Genomic DNA, 23,345 nt, shown 5'->3' with positions numbered 1-23,345 from the left:
GAGTACTAGCTTAGAGAGAGACTGAAACCAAACAAGTCAAGGGTCCCCTACGGAAAGTTTGCTCCTGGGTTCAGGAAATAGAACTGTGCATATCCATAGTAAACACACAAGATCATCTCAGAAATATACCTTATGCTATTATTATCTCCTTGCAGTACAAATAGACTGCTAAACCTTGTAAACTGGCTGACCAGTAAGATCCAAAAGGTGGAAAGATATCAAAGAAATGAATTCTAGTTTTAAGTCCTTTTCATATACATCCTCTCTTCAAGGATCATCCCAAACAGGCATATTCACTCAGCTCTTTTTTGCCTCAGTTTCCTCATCTGTAAAAAAAGATGATGGGGATAAGTATAGCTGATGAATAACTTAAGCTATACTTACATAGACAGTTGGCAAGTGTAGCTTCAGTCAGTGGGACCAGATTGTGAATTTTCTTACTTACACTCATGTGAAGTTATTCATTGGAAAAATGGGCTTAAAATCTGACCCTTAATATTTGTAAAGTGTTTTTATATCCTTATTCAGGATATGCTGCAGAAATACTTATTTCAGCCTTATTCAATGGCAGCTAAATGAATTTAAACTATTCATGTGCAAACATGAGTTCCAAATATTCCTCTAATAACCCTCAATTAGAGTGCGGGGAATTCCAATCCAAAAACGTGTGGTTTCTTTTAAATCACAGCTTTTCCACTGTTACATGACATCAGCCGTGGATGTAAAAAGGCACATGGACATGATTTGTTGCAGCAGTGAAAATTTAAAGATCAAATGCCTTTTCATATGAGATCCCTCATCCTGATTTTAGCTCTGAGCATCTAATCAAATGCTAAGTATCTGCACATAGGAGGATGGTTGCATATGTTTCAATAATTAGTTTGGCAAGGTCTTCTATATCAAAGTTACACATATTTTTACATAGTATCAGGCAAACCAGCTTGAATTTCTCACTATTCATGTCTCTGTACTAATTGTGCTGTACATCGTTCCACAAAAAAGTTATTTAACCGAGCTCAAAATTTGTCATTATGTTGAAATTCCTTTAAAAAAAATACATATTTTAGAAAAACTTTCATTTGACTTGCCTGTAAAGAGAAAGGTTTTAAGCCAGGAGTATCAAACTTATCTGGCCCTGTGGGCTGGATGAGTTGTGCAGAACCAGTCCATGGGCCGGATTCAGCTCACTAACCAGCCCCACACACTAGAGCCAGTGCACGGGGCATGTGATGTGGCTACTGGACCAACCCAGATAGCTGCATATAGTGCACCCTGCATACTGGTCCTGCACGCTGCATGCACCACATGTCCTGCAAGCCCCATGTAGGCCAATCTGGGGCATGCCAGATGTTGGCTGTGATCCATGGGCAGCATCGTGGACTAGATGACTGGACATTGTGGGCCAAATGTGGCCTGTAGGCCAGATCTTTGACAGCACTGGTTTAAACTATTTAACTTTTAGACTTACAGACTCCCTACAAAGGTATTTCCTCAGCAACTGGAATGTCATCTTTGTCACACTGCTCCTGATGATGAGCTAAATTGTCAATAGAGCTGTTTGGGAAGGGTTTGTAATGGAACAGTTGCTCATTGGAAAAATGACAACTTGTCAAACCTAAAACATGTTTTGCAGAAATGTTTTAGTTTTGACAAGCTTCCATGAAAGCACAGGCAGGCTCCTCCTGGAAGCCTGCTGTCATGGTTACTAGACTCGGTGTTCATGGACAGTGGACTCTGTACTGTCTCCAAGTCCCTTGAGGCAGCCTAGGAAGTGCCCCAACTTTGGGGGCAGTACACTGAATCTAGGAGTCATGCAGAACAGCTCCATTTCATTTTGAAAACGGGGAATGGAAACATTTTTATTTGTTTGACAGAAGTTTTCAGAATTTCCTTTCTGCCTGGAGTGCCAAACTCTCATTTTCATTCCAAATTAGAACAAAAGCTTTTTTTTCCCACAATGATGGGAGGTGTCATGCTTCACTGGTTCTTACTCAACCAAGGAGTAAGCAGGCTGCACCAAGAGGAAGATCCTCTTTAAACAAAATATCAGGGGCAGGCTGGGTCGGGGACCAAGGGAGTGAGAGTCTCTAACAAAGCTGTAACGGTGTCACAGAGTTTTTGCACAATGACTGTGGCCTCCTGAGATCAATAGTATTTCCGGATAGACTCTACCTCTTCTTTCCATTGAAAGGAGCTTATGCAACCACTGCCTTTACCCATGGACTGTCTTGCAGGAAAAAGCCACCAAGTCTCAGCAACCTGTGGCTGTCCATACTTAACAGCTTACCAGAGTGATTCAACAACCAAAAGAAACAGGCAGGGAAGCCCTTATAAATGATTACAAAAACCTGAAGCTATCAAAAGGAAAGGACACATCCACATGCAGAATGTGTTGCTTTCTTTAAAGGGCAGAAAGAGATACAGGAAGCACAGGAAGTGTCCAAGAGTGGACACTGCTACTACAGTTAGAACTGCTGAAGGCAGTGGGATTGTTTTTTCTTTTGCCTTCTCACAGAACTAAATTTACTTTTGAATGACATCCCTTTGTATTTCACTCCCTGTGAAGTGTTTTACATTTATGAGGGCCCCCTGCCAATATTTTTCTGAAATTATGAAGAGACATCACTGGCCAACCAAGCAACTGCAAGAACTTGCTGGCCCATGGTCCATGCAAAACCCAAACAGCTCTGGAGGACACTGAATATTTTCAGAGTCAACATGACCAGGAGGGGCTCACTGTAACCAAGAACAGTAGGAGCCAAACTTTTTGGCAGGTGTGCCACAAATTACCCGCACACCCTCCCCAAGTGCCACTCTAATCCTCTTCCCCTGCTCAGTCTGCTACTCTGCTCTCTGCTTCCTGGCCTACCTGCCACTGTGCTGCCTGTCTGTCCCCTGTCTTATCTGCTATGTGTCACATGCAGAGGCTGTCCATGCTACTTGTGGTATGTGCATCACAGGTTGACCACCCCAGACAGAACATTACTCAATTCATAAAATACCAAAACCTGTTTCTATTGAGCATAAAGGCAAAATCTCCATTGACTTCAATGGTGAAAGTTCATGCCCACTGTATGGCTATTTAATTACAGCTTTAAATATTTCACTAGTATGAGACACTGGAGTCAATAGTAAAGAGAGAATGAATTAGGCTGCAATCAAGATATCCTGGAGAAAAGCAGTAAACCTCCTTAGGAAAGTGAAGGAATCAAGACAGACTGGAATATATGGAAGCGTAAGGTTTTCTATATAAATGGCTCCTGCTCAACAAGTCCCTTCAAACCAGAAAAACTGGAGAAACGAAGCCCCATGCATGCATCAATTTCTGTTTCCCAAAGTTAAGAATCACCTAAAAAAAAAACTAGCACCAAAAGAATTACACTGGGTACTCATCTGTCTTCTAATTACTTTAGGAGGCACGCGGGTTGTAATCAAATGCATAGGTTTGAACATTTCCCCCTCGCGAAGGGCCTGAAGAATGTCTTGTGTTCAAAAGCTTGTCTAACCCTATTCCAATAACGCAGTTGGCCCAATAAAATATATCACCCTCAGCCTAAGAAATCCTTGTCTCTAGCACAGGGGTTGACAACCCCTGGCACACATGCTGGAGCATGGCATGCAAGGCCATTTTGCTCAGCACACTACAGTGGGCCTTGACTGTGGGCAGCTGCCACCAGCCATGGAGCCTGGGCTGCTCACAGCAGGTGACAGGAAGGCTGCAAACTCTGCAGCAAGCAGCTCGGGCTCTGTGGCAAGCAGCAGCTGCCCAGAGCTGGGGCTGAATGTGGCGGCAGGCAGCCAGGAGGCTGCAACTGGTGCACTGGGGTCTGGAGTCCCAGCCTGGCTCCATGGTGGTGGCAGCTACACATGCACCTCAGGACAGACAGCGGGAAAGGGGCCGGGGGCAGCTCAGCTGGTGCGCCTCACTGTTTTCCTCCCACCCTCCCCCATGCAGAAGGTGACAGCCACAGCTGCAGCAGCTCTTGCTCCCAGGACTGCAGCTAGCAATGGAGTGCACAGGGGCTGAGGTGCGAAGTGGGGTGAATGCCTGCACAGCTGGGGAGGGACCCAGCCCCTAACCACCCCCCAGCTGCTGCTGCAGGTGCTGCTCTGGCCTGAGCTCTGGGCACCTTTCCCTTTCTTTCCCCCTCCCCACCATTCCATGGCATGAGCTTGTGTGTGGCGGGAGGGGAGAGGCAGCACAGGCAGCAGGAAACCTGTCGTAGCCCTGAGGGTCGGTGCCACAGCAGTGCTGGGTGAGAGGGGCCCCACAGAGGCCCTGAGCTGGGGGCAGTGCAGGGGGAAGCAGCAGCAGGGGCAGCAGTGGTGGCAGCAGCAGCGCTTGGGCACCAGCAGCTCTACCTCTGCACCGTGTTGCCCCGGCAGCTGCCTGCTCCCTGCTGCCACAGCCTACCAGCCAAAGAGCCCCCTGCTCCCATCCCTGCACCCGCCATGCTGCGCTGTCACCCCATGCCCACAGGGAAGCATGTGCCTGTGTGTGCCTGCATGTGTGTGTGCGAGCGTATGTGTGCCAGGTGGGAGGCAGGTCCCCTCAGGCTCTGGCCCTGGTACAGCCCCTGCCCCTGGGGGCAAAGAGGGGGGTGTGCGCCCCACTCCAAGCTGCCCCCCAATCGGATACACACACACGCATACACGGAGTGCCTGATCTCACTCCCTCACACACACGCACAGTGCCCAGCAGGGCTGAGGGGCATGGACTCTGCACCTACGGGTGAGGGGCAACAGGAGCCTTCCCTTGTCCCACTTGTCACCCCTCCCCTCCCCAACCCGAGTGGAGGGGCAGCTGCTTACCTCCAATGCCCAGCTCCAGGCTTTGGTGCCGCTCCTTCCTCCCTTCCCGGCTCCCCTGCAATCCCTGCTCTCATTTCCCAAGCTCCAGTACAAAGGAGTGGGAGAAGCCTAGAGCTTTTGGGGCAAGACAGACACAGGAGCAACACCACCGAGGAGGAAAGGGAGCAAAGAAGCAGCTTGTATTGAACCCATGCGAACCTATGGGTAGGCAGCAGGGAAGGGACCGGGGTTGTGATGCCACAACTAGGATTGGGCCCTTCACAGCTCCCTTGCCATTCATCTCTGGCATGCCAACATCTTCCAAGTTTTGGTTGCATGGTTTGGCCCTAAAACGTTCTCTGCACTAGCATTTCCCCCCTCAATTTAAGTATCTATTGCTATTAGGTGGCAAATTCACAGCAGCACTTAAGAAAGAGAAATTTGCTTTTGTATTGGCTGGTTTCAGAGAATGCCCAGGAATTTGCACTGATTTTGACACATGTCAGTGGCAAATACTTAACCCATACCATGCTGGTGTATGTTCAGATTAGCCTGTGTCAAGTGTCCAAACTGCTTGGCTAATCCAATCAGCCACAGTGTTCCATTATCTAAAAATAAACCAGGACTTTTTAGGTAATTCTCTGTCTGGACTCTTTTCCCCTTCCAAACTGTGCTCAACTTCTTAATGGAAAAGCTTCAAGGGGTTTAAGGGTTTAAATCAAATAAAGAAGCAGACAAAAGAAGGAAAATCCAATCAGAGCAGAAAGGGTTGGCTTACAGAAGAACTGCTATTTCTTTCCAATTTCACCAGCACTGAACAGAAGCAGCAGCAGGAGACACTACAGAAAATGGGAGTGGATTGGGGAAAACTTTCTTTATTTCTATTTGCCTTTATATTATGAGGCAGCATTACCCAGTAAATAATATACTGGAATGGGTGTCAGGAGACATGGATTCAGTTTCTGGCTCTGCCACTGACCTGTTGGATGCCTTTGGACAAGTCTCTTTGCCTAGGTACAGAAATTGCACTTTTTCTAATTTAGGTGGTTGGAAACCAGTCTATACCCATAACAGAACAAACGTTTGGGGTGCATAGACTGCTTTAAAAATGGCAGATCCTGATGTAAGATAGACCTGGACTGATGTAGTATTAGACTTACGTGATCTAGGTTACACCAGTCTATTGAACACCAGTGCCAGGTCTGCTCATGAAACAAGGTAGGTCGCCGTCTGCCAGTATCCCAGAGGACTTTGTGTGGCCTCCTCCCCCCCCCGACCTTGCAGGGAGAAATGGCTCCAACCAGTCCACTAGATAGCCTCACCCCTGAGCTTTCTGCCTGTCAACCACAGGCAGGACGGGGCAGGAAGGTGGGGAGTGGAGGTGCTGCGGGGAGCTGCCTGCAGCTCAGAGCTGCCTGACAGATGACAGAGTAGTGGGAGGTGGCACGCCTGACAGCCAGTGGGGTATAGCCCTTCTCCCCCCTCACCCCTCCACCCGCTGCAAACAGCTGCCCTCAGCAATGTCTGGCAGATTGGATGGTGTGTGGGAGCACCTCCAGCCTTCTGGCTTCGGCCACTGCAGGCATCTATCTGCCTCTCCCCATTGAAGGGTGAACGTGAGCTCCGTTCACTCCCTATCTAATCTACACAATTTAGAGAAACCTGTGTAGACTGCATCAATTCTGCCTCAGGCTTTCTGAATCTCTATACTTAGTAGGCCTGCGCGAAATGAATAGTATTCACTTTGGATTTGGATTCGGCCCGTTTGGGGACAATGATTCGATTCAGTGATTTGAATCACTGTCCCGAATCGATTCAGCCAGGCCCATCCAAATCAGACAGGCCAGGCCCATCCCCTGCCTGCTTTTCCAGCCCGGCAATGACTGCTCCACCCGTCCCAGCTCAATTCGGAGAGCTTTGAATAGATTCAGACCTTTTAATTAGTTCCCTGATTTGATTTGGATTTGGAGATTTGGCCACCGAATCAGGCTGAATCTCCTCCGAATCGAATCACCACCCAAAGTTTTGCACAGCCCTAGTATTTAGCCTCTGAGGTCACATTCAGACAAGAACAGCCATGTAATATGTGGCACCACAGACCCATCTGAGGTGCCGTGCACCACACATTCAGGCATTTCCCACACTGCTACCTTGTAGCACATCCGCTCTCATCTGGACAGGCCTCTCTTTATGCCTCCATTTCTTCTTTCATTTCCTCTCCAATTGCCTAGTGAAGAGGTCTTTAGGGCAGTGACTGTCCCCTTGCTATGTGTTTGTGCAATATGTAGCACAAGGGAACAAGGACATGTTTGAGCTCCTTGTCATTATAATTTATTTCTAATGTGTATTGCAGAAGTATTTTGAGTAAACTCATCTGTAGCACACAGAAAAGTACAGAAACCCTTTTCCAAAGTACAGAAATACTTCTGTATTACACATCAGAAATAAACAGCATCAACACCTGTTTAAAAGGAAGCTAAAAAAAGATTATAAGGAAGAAAAACAAATGCAAAATAAGAGACCTGAAATAGAATGCATTGTATTCAAAGAATTGCCCAGAGTCTGTTCCAGTTGGTCCAATAAAAGATATTATCCACAAAAATCCTTGCCTCTCTCATGCTTCTCAGACCATCATAGCTACAACATCACTCCAACAGTGCAAATGCAAAATAAACAATACTAAAAAGACAAAGTATTGCAAGGCACACACTAAACTGGGAAACAAAAAAAAATCTGAATGAGACCCAAGCCTGCAAGTGGCAATACCACTTTTGGCCTAAAGCCACAGATTCTACTGTGATAAGAGCCTTAGAAATACAGTAGGCAATGCTCATACAAAGGCCCTCAAAACTAAAGTTCCCAACTGACTTCAGTGGCCTTTGCAATCAGGTATCGTGATGGCTTGTGTGCTATCCGAAAGCTACTGCTAACCTGGCTTCAGCAGTCTCTCTCCCAACTGGACCCGTCCTACTCACCTGAGCTGGGTTGCCACTTCAGAAATTCCAGTGCTCAGAAAAGGTTAATGTTCTGCTGTTTGAACAGGCAGAGTGGCAGGGAGCTCAATGACTGACTGAATATATTCACATGAAGAAATGAAGTAAAGAGAAGGCAGGAGAGGCAGAAGAGAAAAAGAAATGAGGGAAAGGAAGAGAGAAACGAAGAAGAAGAAGAAAAAAAAAGAAGTGCAGCAGAGGAAGAAAAAGGGAAATTGAAGAAAAGGGAGAGAATTTAGAAGAGAAAAAGTCAGGAGAAATGTAAAGAAGGGGAATGACCAGATAAAAAAAAATGAGACATAGATAAGAGAGGACTAGAGGATAAGAGAAGGAAATGGTGATACAGTTAAGAGGGAGGGGAGGTATAAGGAGAAGAAGCTGAGTTGACAGAGAAAAACGAAGGGAGAGGAAAAGGAATGTAACAAGAAGGAACTGCATAGGGGAAGGACTAAAAAGAGGAGAACAATCCTAGAGAGCCTGCTGTGGTAGGTTACTTAGGGGTTCACAAGCCCATGCACTCCAGCTATTTCTTTTTGATTCTGTGTCATTGTCAGGCCTCAGACTGTAGCTGCAAATTGTTTGTCTGGCAGTTCTGGTGGGTTTGATTCAATAACTCCTAGAAGAGGGCAGGCAGGATATCAATGCTGCTTTATTGCCTTTTTCTCTGCCTACAATAGCAATCCTCTAGTCATACAGTATTATAAAGTGTCATCACTGGGGGTCTGAATCTCAGTGTAGTCAAGTCTCATCTCCCTAGGCAGCTTTAATAAGCCAGTAAGGCTGCAACCATGGTCATTCAGTAAAATGACAAATATTGGGGAGCTGACTTGCATACGGCAAAGAGACAGAGCTTAGATGCTCAGAAACCAGTGTTCATATCATAAAGATCCATGTCCGTTGGACTAAAGGCTGTCTTTAGATCTAACCTCTTTAAAAATAAACTTTGTGACAACAGAAAGCAAAGAATAAAATGCGCAAAGATATTTGATCTAATTAATATGAAAATGTCATGCTACAAAATGAAAAAAACTGACTGCAATCAGCCTACCTTTTTTTCCTCCTGGAGTTGTTTTTTTCAGGTTAGGGTAGACGTACCTCAGCAGGGTAGGGTGAAGAAGCTTGTCTGGCTTTAACCATACACAGTCTGTGGACAATTACAGGATTTAAGTTACCCAACACTGTTAAATATTCCCAAATGTTTAATTCAAGTTAAAGCATCGCACACAATGAAATAAAACAATCTTGACCAAGAAAACTGTCTATAAGGAGTCTTTTGGCTTCTCACAGCAAATACAAAGAAAGACCTTCTTTATGTTTCTTTTGGTTAATACCACAGGAGTACTGACTGATGTGGCTTACTCACATCCCTAGAGAGGGGTTCAAATAGGAGACTTAGTTTTGACATTTCTTTCATATTATAATATACAAATATTCCAATATTCCTTTCCTTTGGTGGAAAATTGGCCACTTGATAAAAATGTCAAGGAAAGCAACTGTCCAAACACCAAAACAGCACCATATAAAGCAGCAATTCATACATCAGGATTCTACAAAGATTAGATATGTGGGGAGAAGGGACAATCAATATTAAATTGTGTGGTTGGAGGGGAGGGAGTCTTTTTCTTCCTTCTCAGAATGGGATTGAGACCAGAAAAAATATTTCAAATTAGTAACAAGCAGCCATTGGATAGCAACACTTTCCAGTCTCTAGAGACCTGGGACAGATTTGAACTGGTCTACCACATCCATGGAGAAAAGCTATTATCCCATTACCAATCTTGAGCCATTTAGTCCCATTTGAACTACCATTTTAACGCAACAAGCTATTTTACATATTTCAGTCATTACTTTAGCCCATGATCTTTATACAGGAACCTTATTGGATGATTTTTGAAAAATATTAACACAACTCCCTTGTATTTCCATTGCATCCTACATTACTAGAAACATGACTGAAGAGCTCCCAAACTGTCAAGCAAAACCCTCATTCCCTGTCATGAATATATTTTGTTTTCGTTTTAAATAAATAATGCTTTCTATGCTGCAACCCACGAAATCGGCAACAAAATTCTAATAGTTTATGTGTGTTGTTATATCCAACCTGTAATCAGCTGCTTTATTAACAGTTTTGTAAAACTAAATATAATTTTAATAAAATGATATATATGCTGTTCAGCTTAGATAACACACATCACATGCACAGTAATTCGTGTCTTTAAAGTGCATCCAAAGTACCGCCCTACAAGACAAAGAAGTCTTGTCGTCTCCTCCTTACGCTGGAGGAAATTATGGCGGAAAGGAGGCAAAGAGCACATTTCAAAACATCCCATTAGTTTTAGGTGCATTAAGGCACTAAATACAAGCCTTGTAATAGAGCCTAGAGCTTCACACTAGAGGAGATGACTAAAGACGGTTACAGTTGAAGTGGCAGTTCTGATTACTAAGTACCCTGAAAAATCAAGGCCTAGGGACACACAAATCAGGGCATCCAAGATTTGATGGTGCTTTTGAAAACTGGATCCTAAAATGCCATAGCAAGTCAGTGGCAGAACAGAGACTTCCTGGCTCCCAGCCTTGTAGTTAGACCGCTCAGAAGAATTCTCTCAGCTGAGAAAGGCAGAAAATATTTTAATTTGGTTTTCCTCATTTCTTTCAGCAGTCTTATGGACTTCGGGTAGCCTTATTTCATCTACTTTATGAATGTCTAGCCATTACTTTTTCCAAAAAACAACTGCTCCTGCTGTTGATCTTGCTACTCCCCCATCACCTTCCGACTCAGAATTCATAAAAATGTGTAGCCTCCTTATTTTAGCCAGTTATCCCCCCTGATAAGTTATGCTGCCAAAATGACAATACCTCAATATGATTCCTCCAACAATCTTTGTGGAGTCAAATCAGCAATATGCTGTTTATGAAAAGGAGTGTTGCTATACTCATACTATCTATTTTTCTAGAACACTGTAGCTATTTATCAAATGATTAAAGGATAGTAACTTACTGTGGTTTTACTAGCCTACTTTCCATTGGATTTTAAAAGGTTTTTACTGCCTCGAGTGTGGCACTGATTCCTAATAATTCCGATTTTATTACATTATCATATTTTTTAGATTTATTTCCATGTTTTGCATAAGATTCAAATTGTTACCCAGTTTATAAAATAAGATATATTTATCTTGGTCAAGAATCACATTAAGATAATTATCTTCCCCTTTTGGCAGATAATTTTGTTTGTAATATATTGAAAACCCTTATTTTTTTTTAAAAACACTCATTCTTGTTAAGGTGGTTATTTTTTCGTGGCTGAAGCAACTTTCTCTCCCTGTCAACAAATGGGGAGGTCCCACCTCTTTTCCTCATCTCATGAGGAAAATAAATATCTGCTACTGGCTAGCTGGCATATGCAGCTCATAACCCAAACAACTCTAGGTATATTGTGCATATCAATGATGACTAAACTATTGTTCCTATTACAGTTTACTTTGGGAAGAGGGCAGAGGGGGATTCATTATGGCAATTCCAGAACATGATTAAGGTAACATTTGTCAGAATGACGTATCTTTAAAATATGTGGTAAAGAATGCCGTCACAAGATTTTTACCAATACAATGGTACACATAGCTAAAACTTGTTCGTCAATAACTTCCAGAATACTGAGAGTATGTATTTTGGGAGGTAGTATAAAAGTGATATAGCCATGATGGTCCAGAAATTATGTGAAAGGCAAGACTTTTTAAGGGTGATATCACCCTAAGAAATCATTGCCTCTCTTGCAGTATGGGAGAACACTATTAATGTTCTGATGCTGGCATAGTTCATAGGAGGAAAAAAAAAAAGCAAACAACGATCTAAAGTCATTAGTGTTTTCCTCCTTCCCTATTTTCTCATCCAACCTAGGCATCTTCAGCACTATTATTTGTCCTTGCAAACTGAATTTTCCCCTTCATGTTGTAAAGAGTTGGCATGCTGCAGACAGTACTGTCTCCAGCCAATGCAACCAATTCTGAAGTAATCCAGGTATCAATCATCTCATTAAAGTTTTCTAAACTATCATAAAAGCAAACTGTTGTACTTCTCAGCAACCTGGGTTACCTCCAGCAAATCACACCTGTCCTTTGTTGTCTACACTGGCTTCCCCATAATACAATGGATCAAATTCAAAGTCTGACCTAACTCTCCAGTGGAAAGCCTATGGTTGGCAGAGATGACAAACATGCAATTTTCAGCTTGCAGGAAATATGAATGTTTTCAAATCCATATGCATTCTGTATTACAAAAACAAATATATTTGAGTTTCTTATGAAACAAAATTTATGAACATTTTCTGGTTTGGGAAAACATGTTCTGTTTCTTATTATTGTGTATATACCATGGACTTTTGATCTTGTACTAAACTTAATTTATTTTAAAACATTTCCTGCTGTTGACATGAAATATTATAATCACAGAAATATCTTATTTTTATTTTATTTTTCAACTCATTAAGGGCTGCTGCTGAAACAACTGAACTAATTGAAACATCTTAACTTTTCTTTCTAGAGAAAAGTGTCTTCTGTTTGCAGGACTAAAGTTTAGATGTTTCAATCAATACTAAGTAGCAGCTGCTATTAATGAATTTGGTAATGAAATACTCTCAATTAAACTGGAGGGGACTGGCCTGGACCAGCCTACAGTGAGGTGGGTGGATAACTGCTTAGAGGCTGGGGGCCGCCCGGTGGACAGGCTGGCCCCAGACAGTTGTAATCAATGGGACAGCCTCATCTTGGAGGGCTGTCTCCAGTGGTGTCCCACAGGGATTGGTGCTTGGACATGCTTTTTAACATATTTATTAATGACTTGGATGACAGGGTGGAATGTTCTATGATTAAGTTTGCTGATAATACCAAGCTGTGGGGAAATGCGAGCACACCAGAAGATAGTGTAAGGATCCAGGATGACCTTGACAGACTGGTTTTATGGGCTGATCAGAATCAGATGAGGTTCAACAGGGAAAAGTGCCAGGTCCTCCATCTGGGTAGGAAGAACTTTCACCATAACCAGAGATGACCTAAGCAGGGTGCGGGGCCCCGCCCCCATGTGCCCAGGACATGAAAGAGCTGGTTGTGGATTAGGCAGGGGAGGTGCCAAGCGGCTGGACGCAAAGCTGGGAGTGGCGCCGAGGCGCTGTAGCCGCTCTGCCTGGCTCCGCAAGGCCTGGCACAGTTGCCCCGATTTACCCCCCTCCTACTCCCAAGGATGGTCCTGACCATAACTATAGGATAGGCAGTAGCCCACTGGCTAGCACAGCATCTGAATGGGACCTGGGGGTCACAGTCGACCAGAAGATGACTATGAGCCAACAGTGCGATGAAGTCGCCAGAAGGGCAAACAGAACTCTGGCAAGTGTCAGCTGATGTGTTGCCAACAAATCCAAGGAGGTGCTTCTCCCTCTCTACTCAGCATTGGTGAGGCTGCAGCTGGAGTACTGTACCCATTTTTGAGCACCGCACTTCAAGAAGGATGCCAATGAGCTTGAGAGGGTGCAGAGAAGGGCCAGCCACATGATAAGGGACCTGGAAGATTGTCCTCTGAAAAGAGACTCTGGGAACCGGGCTTGTTCAGTCTGTGTAAGAGGAGGCTGAGAGATGACTTGATAGCCACCTACAAGTATGTCAGGGGAAGCACCAAGTTCTGGGGGAGCAACTCTTCAGGAAGGTACCTCAAGGGAGGATGAGGACCAATGGTCGCAAACAAACAGAGGGAAGATTTAGGCTGGACCTACAGAAGTACTTCTCTGTAGAAGATAACTAGAACCTGGAACATACTGCCAGCAGAGGTTGTGTGGTCATCATCCTTGGAGGTGTTCAAGAGGAGGCTGGATAGGCACCTCTTTGAGCTAATTTGAGCTCATTAGCCTCCTGCCTATGGCAGGGGACTGGACTTGATGATCTTCCAGGTCCCTTCTGGTCCACTGATTCTATGAATATTAAGGTTGAAACCTATTTTATAGCATGTCAATAATTCCATCATCAGTACCAGAGGTTGCTACAAGGCTGTGATGTGATGGGCTAATTTCAGGTTTTGAGGTCTGATATTGATAAGCATCCCTATCTAAATCTTATCTGACATTATTTAAATCTTTTCAGTCTGAAGTTTAGATGGAAAATTTTACAAATTAATTTCTCCTACAATATTTCCTAATCTCCTTGGGTTGTGGTCAAGAAAGATGTTCCCAACCCAAACTTTTCCAGCTCTTATTCAGGACCACAAGCAGACGCAGCTTAAAACCACATACAACAAGTTTCCAAAAAGAGTTTGACCACAAATCAATGTTGAAAAGGTTTAGAATCAGCTTGAGTTTGCTGTTAAATTTAAGGTCAGTTCATACATTTAATATTATTTCTGGTTACAGGTGTGTGGGTGGTGAAAAGGCAATACCCCCACATTCCCAAACCCCAAACTGGAACACACACTTACTACTACTACTACTGTTTACTCTTGTATTGCAGTGGTGCCCCAAGACCTGTGCCAATATTCACCCTTATTATGGTAGGCTCTGTAGATAGTCAGACCAGCCATTACTCTTTGCCTCAAAGAATCTAAATAAAAGATCAGACATGAAGACAGATATAAATAAAAAGGTGATGATTTAACCAGGTGGAAATGGGCTCAGCTCCATTGATTTTAGTCTAGTCCTATAGTGTAAAATCAATTAATTGATACCATCGTTCTTTACAGAGCATGGCATATGTGCCAATGAGTTCTTTGTTGGCTGTTGAATCCAATGCATGAGCGACAGTCCTGCCCATACGTAGGGCACACCCATGCACTAGCAATGCTGTGAATTCAAGCAGCAGATTCTTTCCTATTCTGATGCCGATCATCACAAAACTTGATCCACCCACCTCACAGTGGGCATCTACAAGCTGACTTGGCCAGCCAGAGTGGCGTTCTGTACTCCTTTCCCAATCATCCAAGGAGATTTCAAAAGATGCTAAGTCATCTTTACAAACATCCCAAAATCTGCGCAGCAGTCTGCCTCTCTTCTTAGACCCTTCACGAGCTTCAGAGTACGGCAATACAGTACAACCATGTGTAAAGCTTAAATTCCAGAAGACAGCTGTAAGATTAGCAACACAAGTTTTATCAACTCCATGCCTCTGAATGTTCCTCCTCCTGTATGCCATGTTGAGGAAAGTTGCAATCCCAAACTTCAGCTGTGTCACTCTATACCCATGCTTTGCACTACCTCCTCATTGCTTTTGCAACATAACATATGCATCTCAAGTAAGTCAAACATGTGACATGTAAAATCAGTTCACATTTTCCAGGTTGTCAAAGTCTCATAAAACACACAATGTTGGAAAATCAGTTGTCAAAACATTCTGGAAAGAAGAACTAATGCTGTCATTGACTGAAACATTGCGTATTTGAATATGTGAATCAACTTAAAAAAAAATTAAAGTACAGCCTGTCAGTATTTAAAAGACACTAGAGCCCACACGCAAGCTTTACTACAGTATGGACCTTAATACTGATTCCTGGAAAATAATAATTCATTACAAACCATATCTATGAAGTGAGGTACACTAAGGTAATGACAAATATTTTGTCACATACTGCAGTGGTGTTACTATAGTACTGCAGGATTATTACTTTGCAGTGTCCATTATTTGAAATGGAGTTACTCTGTGGTTACCACAAAATAATATGTAGGATTTTGCAGTAACACAATAAATAACCCATGTCATCTTTGTATCTACACCTTTTGCCAGAACAGATATGAACCCAATCTAAAAACAAATCTAAGAGTGCTATAATAATGCTGGAATGACATGCCTCTTAAGCTGTTTACAGCTGACAGAATAAGTGAAATGGTTTGACAAGGAAGAAACAGTATGTGTTGACAGCATTGCTTAGTTCATATTTGAAAGGCAAAATTAAAGTCATACTTTTATAAGGTTCAGAATTCTGCTCACTTGAAGGACATTCTTTTAAGTAAAGTATGGCATTAAGCCTATGTCATCCTCCTCCTCATCTCAATTTTTATTTGCAGGCCACTAAGTGGTACACCTGAAAAAAAAAAATAGTTCTGACTCCAAATCCCAGTAATTGCTTGTGAAAACATATCATTTAGGAGAGTGTGAGGAAAAAGCAACAGGGAGAGCATCCATAAGTGTTCGCCGTCCATAATTTAAGGGAACACTAAAACATATGGGCAGCATTTGGCTCTTCTTACAGCAGGCAATACCATTAAGAAAGAGCAAACATCAAACAAAGAGCAAGCACAAATCCCCCAGATCCATGGGAACCTTTCACTTGATTACAGGATGTGAGAGAAATCTAAAACACTGAGAATAAAAATACAATGTGTTATGGCAAGGGAGAGGAGAAAAGTGGTGGAATAGTGAGAGGAAAAAATAAACTGATTCTCAGGTACTTACAAAATACTACTGTGAAGGGGATAGGGAGGACTTTAACTGTTAATGGCAGATGGGGTGGAGTTTTTATTTTTAGCTTTTCATCCCAAATCCAAAAAGTTAGCAGTAATTGAAAATTGGTGCCACCTAATTGGTTTTGGGTGGCTTGTGTGATATGAGTCTGGAAGCCACTATCCAGTTTGTATTGCACAGGTCTCATTACGAAAATCTTTTTTTACTGTCTGACACCCCTGTGGGTAGACAGAATGTCTACAGGCACTGATCCTCTTACGTTGGGGTCAAAGCACTTTGGCAGGACAGTTCATGAATAAACAGACAGCTTCAGTCTCCAGCACTATCAATCAACTTGTTTTTTCAATAAGCAATTAAATTAATTTTAAAAATACAAATCCAGGTTTTTTTCCATTGTGAAGAATTGTCTATGAACATATTAAGAATAATCATATTTCAAGAGCTATAGGACCTGTTCCCCACTCACACTGGTCCTTGCCAGTATAATTCCACTGACTCCTGCACAGTATGCATGTAAGACTGGAATCACCTTTAGTGTTCAAATGGAGCTGAACTGTAGGACTGGCATCTCCAGAATTAAACAAGGACCTAGATCAAGTGTTTACTTTACTATAAAGCATGAAAGTTAAAGATACAACACTTCCTAACTAGTTTAATTGTATTAGAACTGGTCACAGGTCAATAACTCGCTGACAGCTTAGTAATGGGGATTGTTTAAAACTTTAGATTTTAGCTGTAGTTCATGAATGAGAAGGGTGCTGAGTAGAAGCATTTTTTCAAACTAATGGAGTTTTGCCTACATATTTCTTCCCACACATGAAGGTCATCAAATGTTTGTATGCCAAATGTTAGAATTTATGCCATCCAAATGAACTCGGAAAACATTTTCCTGTCAAAGCAAATAGAACAAGTTGACATCACTGATCCCAACATTGAGCAAAGAGAAAAAAACAAACAAACCATCAGTTCAAAAAGAGAGAGGTTGTGTGTGCTCCAGGTTCAAGGATGCGAGTCCAGCAGTGCAATGACAGAGAGAAGTTTGGTGTAGATGACAAAAGGGTTATGTCCATTTCAAATTAAATGGGCCTGAAAGAAAGGGACTTCCTGATAGCTGAGGCCAGAATGCTCTGGGGGTCTGTCTGCTTTTCCTGGTAGATAGCTGAGAACTCCCGGGTCTAAAATGAGCTGGATTGTTGTCTATATAATGTCCTACTGCCAGAGATATAAACAGAGGATGAAACCTATTAGTAAATTCTATTGGAATGACAAACTAAGCAGTTATCAGAAGACAAACAGTAGTTCTTAAAACTTTTCTGTACACTGACTAATCTGGAAGCTGAGTCATTGCATCTTGCATTTAATATTCTGTGGATAGTGAGGCATTGGAAGGTTTTTTGCATAACTGGAGGAAAGGTTCCCAGCTAGAACCCAGAGCCCCCTCCCTTCAAGTGAAATGGAAGCAGGCATCTCACTGAGTGACACACCCTGCATTTATTAGATTTATATCCCACCCTTCCTAAAAAAAGGCTCAGAGTGGCTTACAATACAAAACATAAAATGATAGAAATAGAATTAAGTATTACATTGAGGAGGTAAAGAAAATCAAACACCACCCACAAACCCCAGAAAGTAATCCACCCCACCTCACCCCCTCTTGCTCCCTCACCTCTGACATTAGTGATGCGTAGGGGTGCACATGGGTTCATGTGCATCCCCTGAGCGTGGCGGTGCACCCCCTGTAAGTGGCAGTGGTGGTGCCTGTGGGCAGTTGCTGCTCACCACCCACCTTCGGAGCTGACACTGCCAGCAGCATCTGTGGGCAGTCTGCAATTGCCACTGGCCACTGCTGACAGTGTCTGCAGTGTCTGCGGGTGGTCACAGACTACTGGTTACCACTCCCCACCCCCCTGCACTGCTGACAGCGCTGTGGCTGCCTGCAACAGCTCCTCACTTGCCTCCACCACACTCTCATCGCTGACAACACCACTGCCATCTGTGGGAGCTCACCATGCCCCCCTCCCCACCCAGTTTCTGAGGGCACACTTCGTTCATGACCTCTGATGAAGGAGAACGTTTCCCCTCCCCACATCCAACCCAACCTTGCTTCCCAGCCTACATTCACTTACTCCATAATATAAAAGCAGGGGCTTTTTATTTTCATTTTCCTTTCCCCTCATACTCTCCCCATCACTAGCTGCATCTTCCGCATGCTTCACACATTCCCCCTGTCCTTCGCATGTAGGGGAGTCTCTTCCCTCCTTTACTATCTCAAGCCATACATCCCTCTTTTGTAGGATAGTGTCACAGGTTGTCATCCCCAGCGGCATTCTAGTGGCCTATGAGGCACCCTTGAAGTCCTTTAATACTTCACTCTTGTATTTTTTCTTGTATTCTGCCTTTATTCTCCTGCCATGTCTCTATGTAAATATTATTTAGTTGTTCTTACAAGCGGGAGACTGCCTATTGTACGTCTTTGTTGGGGTTGTAAGCCACCATGAGTTTTTCATCCCATCTTTCTCTAGCTAGGCCTACCAGCCTAACCCCACCAGGTAGGGTTCAACTCTGAGGCTCTAGCTCCTTAATGCTGTCTGGGTCTGTGGCCCTCCTTTGGCTCACTATATCACTTGGCCCCCCACTTCACACTGCACCTCTGGGCACCAAGTTGTTGGGTCTTCTGCTTCCTCAGGCTTGGTCCCTTTCTTATGGCTCAGGCTATTACCCTAGATCCACCTACTAGGACCTGGCTTCAAAGTCCTATTTTCCTGCACCCAGCTCTGGGCCCCTGGCATGGTACAGCTGCACCCACTGGTGCACTGGACCCTTTGACCTTTTATGACTGTGCCCCAAGGTGCTAATGAGGCCTCCTCCTCCCCTACAGCTTCAACCACAAACCACTGGAATTACCAGTCAAACACAAACAGTAAGCCCATGGGCTATAACAAAAAATAAAGTTAAGGAAGGGAGTCTGCCAGCTCACTTTTTTCCATGGCTCTGTGCTTCTGCTTCTCACCATCTGCTGTGCTCCTTCTTGTGGGGCTGCCACAGCTTTTCTGAGAGTCAACAGGCATCTACTCCCTCTGCAACCAAGCCCCCTTAGCCTGCTCAGCTCAGGGTTTTTATAGTTCTGGCCTTCCCCCTTCTGGTCACCTGACTAGCCAGCAAGGCATAGCTTTTAACCCCTCCCCTGCCAGCAGGCTGTGCCCAGAAAGTTCGGGTCTTAAAGGGGCCAGCCTACTTTCTGGTGACAGGGCTAGGGTTCCCTGTTACAGATAGGTATGGCTGTCCTCAAACCCCATTCATTCTCCCCTTCCCCTGCTTCAGGAAATACATCATTTAATGTCTGAACAATAACAAGTAATATAATACCCACACACATTCCCCATCTCTGTTTGCTAAGGGCAATGCGAAAGGGTACCCTTGCATGTCATCTTTATCTTGCTCTCTTCTTCCTAAGCCCAAATATATCCCTCTTTTAGATGCTCAGTGAGCTAGCTTCAAATGGGGGCAGGGAGGAGGGAGTTCTGGAGAAGCAATTGGGTAATGCCTGACCTGTGGCTCGGTGATTAGAGCACTGTGCTGAGAAGCAAGAGATATGTAGATGCAAACTCCCTCTTGGTGGGAGCCAATTCAGCAGCCCATACCACCACCTTAACTGCAACATCTCCTGCACAGGGAGGTAAACACTTGCTTTCCCCAGGGCACCAAAATGCCAACTTATACCTCTGCTACTCACCTTGTACCACAACCCAGTTTATGCTCCTCCTTTTTCTCAACTGAATTGCTCACTCCAGTTTCCTTCTATACCAGTTCTAACCTTCACTCTCCAGCTCCATAAAATTTTCCTCATCCTTAACTATTCTGACTACTTCAGTGTCTACCAGTTAAGACAACATGTGCATTCCTACTCTGCTTCATTACTTCCCCTTCTTTTCGACTTTCCAATGTTATCAGTGCTATGGTACCTCTATACCTGTGTATCGAGCAGGCCAAGATAAAGATAAACATATAGATCAGTGGTTGTCAACCAGGGGTACACATACCCCTAGGGGTACTTAGAAAGGTCCTAGGGGGTACTCAGACCTAATGTGGCCAATAAATGCCGCGTGTGTGTACACAGCTGCAGCACAGCACACAGGCAGCCAGGAGACCAGCCAAGGCCAGCTGGTAAGCATGTTGTGAGGAAAGGAACCAGGGTAGGGTTGAAGCCCCAGTGGTGGTGGAGGGAGTAGGGCTGGGGCAGGAACAGGAGCTGCCTAGCCTGGGTGAAGCACCGGATTCAGCCATGTGGGCAGCAGCTACTGCTGCTGCGTGCACCCTGGCAGGGTGCCCCCAGATCTGCACGGGGCAGGGCGGGATGCCACTGCAGGCTGGGGCTGGGGCTGCACTGGGCTGTTGCTGGCGGGGGGTGGGCCAGGCTGTGCTCTAGGTAGATGGTGTTGGCACTGGGAGGGGCTATGGGAGGAGCTGCAGCCACCCCAAAATTTGCTATAGCCTCCTGATAGCCCCCTCCCAGTGCTCCTGCTACCCACTTCAAGCGCAACCCAGCCTAGGCCCACCCCCAGCCCATCCCACCCCATGCAAATCTGGGGGCACACACCCCCTGTGCCCTCCAGAGGGTGCACACAGGGGCAGGATCTGGGGGGAGAGCATGGGACAGAGCCATGGCTCATCGAGGAGGTTGGGGAAGTGGGGGTGGCAACTCCCACCACTGCCCACACCCCAGGAGGGCACAGGGGCATGTGGCCCCAGATCTGCATGGGGCAGGACAGGATGCCACTGCTGGCTGTGGCTGGGGTGGCAGCGGGCACTTCTCAGTGAGGACTGGGCCAGGATGCACTCAGGGTGGGCAGTGGTGGCACTGGAAGGGGGGCATGTGGAGGCTGCAGCCACACCAGAATTTGCTGTAGCCCCCCATAGCTTCCCATCCCAGCACCACCGTCACCTGCCCTGAGCGCAGCATGGCCCAGTCCCCACTGGGAACAGCCTGGTGCCGGTCCCAGCCCAGAGCTGCTGCCTGCCCTTCCCCACACAGATCCAGGGGCATACACTCCCCATGCCCTCCCAGGGGTGCGTGTAGCTGCGGGAGCCACCCCCTGCATGGCTCAGTCCATTACTCCACCCCAGCTGGGCAGCCCCTGCTCCACCACCACTCCCTATACTCTGCTGCTGGACCAGCCTGCCCTGGCCCAAGTGCAGATCTGGAGCACAGACCCCCATGCCCTCCCAGGGTGCATGCACTGGTGGGAGCTGCCACCCCCTCCGCACACAAGACACTTGCAGCTCTGTCCTGCACTCTGGTTCAGCTGCGCAGCTCCATCCCCATTCCCTCCCTCACCAAGGGGCCTCAATTTGCCTCCCATTCCCCTTAAAAACAAGAAATATATATAAAGGGATACATGAGCTGGAACTTTGAGAGAGAAGGGGTACAGTTGTTAAAAAAGGTTGAAAACCCCTGATATAGATCATGAATATCTGCAGGAAAGGAGAAAGGTTGGATTGAGTAAGAAACCTTTGTATGAACATGTTCATTGTTTGCTGTACTACCGTGAGTTGTGCTTCCATATATCATGATGGATGTGGGTTATGGGTCACTCCCTCACTTGTGAAAATAATTGTTCTGTATTAATGCCAATTACTGTGTTGTATATTATAAATTATAACACTAAAGATCGATACACTTGGCAAACAGACACACAGTATAAGTATAGCATATAGATACTATGACTAACACTTTTAATGTTGATAGAAACAAATGGCAAAATACATTGTATTGATGATCTATTTTGAAGGAGGGAGGAGGGATATTTTCTATAGGGAATGGAAGAAGACTTCAGTACATTTTGTTTGCTTTGACTATAATGGGGCCTAAGCAGGTGCATGTAATTAAGTGATTAGCTGAACAGGGGCCTATAAACACAAAACATCTATACACCATGATTCAGGCATGCTAACTTAAAATGCAGTGATGCTCAACCTGTCTGGTCCCGTGGGCTGGATAAGCAGCACCGGGATGATCTGCAGACCTGATCCTTCATGGGAGGTCAGCCAGCAGGGCTGACCCCAAATGCCAGATTCATCTACAACACTGCTCCATGCTCCAGCACAATCTGGTACATGGGGCCATGTCATTCAGCCTGTGGAGCCCCCAACAGATCTGAAAACTTGGCAACAGGGTGTGTTGGCAGTGTTAATTGCAACTGCCACAGCTCCCCTGCCACCACTCCCCCACTGACAACTTTCTAACCCCATTGGGAGGCCTGCAGGCTGGATAAAATATGTTGAACCCTATCGTTCAAATGTGTTTCAAGGTGTGAATTATGATCTCTAAAAGGTCTGGGATGCTATTACTCAAGAGAGTTCTTCTCTTCCCATAATTTTTTGTGGGTTGTTCTTGTTTTATTTTTTGAGGGGTAAAACCTTCTGGGTTGAACAGCAGGCCCCATGATTCTGGACCTACTTTTCACTAGTGATTTCCTAGATTTACTATTGAAAGACATGTTTCTGTTAGGGCTCATTTTAAATGGTATAAGACTGAGTAATAGGTAATCGGTAGCCTTACAGGCCTCAAGGGAAACAAATAAATAAGATGACAATTTTTAAATTAAAGTGTCATAAACAAAGATTAAATTATCTGCTCTTTTTCCCTTTGTTGAACTCCTGTTCATGATATCTTGTTCCAGGCCTTCAAAATGCCTTCTGCTTAGATTCACACTGACCAGCATTTTAAAATACAGCAAATAAAGGAATAAGTTTGTGGATGTAGTTGATACCAGAACACTGCTCCCTCCCTCCCCAAAACACAGGAAGACAATACAGGTAACAGAAAGATCTATATTTTCTATCACCATACTTTTTGAGAGGTGGTCAATCAATCAATCAAGTGCCATCCTCATCGATAGGGCTAGTGACAGAATGAAAAAATTAAGGCTAGTCAGCATGTATGTGTAAACCAGGTGGTACACAGAAGGTACCTCCTCTCCAGTTGAAGGGATTCAGCAGATGCGTTACGCTGTAGGGATTGTGGCTGCCTAGGTGCAGGCCAGCTCACCTTTTCCTACAGAGCTGTTCAGAGACCAAGGACTCCCAGTGATATTTAACTATTTATAGGTTTAATGATACAGCATTATATAAA

The 23,345-nt window shown here is 44.6% G+C and overlaps 1 long non-coding RNA gene across 2 annotated transcripts in view; it reads right to left on the bottom strand.

Moving 5' to 3' along the window:
* Positions 1–294: 294 nt before the first annotated feature.
* The window catches only part of LOC102387241, a 28,686-nt gene continuing 5,635 nt past the window's right edge, over positions 295–23,345 (bottom strand). Inside the window, exons 1-3 of one of the 2 annotated variants that reach the window (XR_001357575.1) lie at positions 19,191–19,300; positions 8,833–8,928; positions 295–326 (exon numbers count right to left, since the gene is read on the bottom strand). This is a non-coding gene — a long non-coding RNA (uncharacterized LOC102387241). Of the gene's footprint in view, positions 327–8,832; positions 8,929–19,190; positions 19,301–23,345 lie in introns of those variants that run through there. The other variant, XR_001357576.1, reaches the window with a different exon arrangement.

The sequence above is a fragment of the Alligator sinensis genome, unplaced genomic scaffold (genome assembly GCF_000455745.1).
Source record: "Alligator sinensis unplaced genomic scaffold, ASM45574v1 scaffold502_1, whole genome shotgun sequence".
In the NCBI taxonomy this organism is placed as follows: domain Eukaryota; kingdom Metazoa; phylum Chordata; order Crocodylia; family Alligatoridae; genus Alligator; species Alligator sinensis.
The sequence above is the reverse complement of the archived record's forward strand: the minus strand, read 5'-3'. Positions and strand labels throughout refer to the sequence as shown.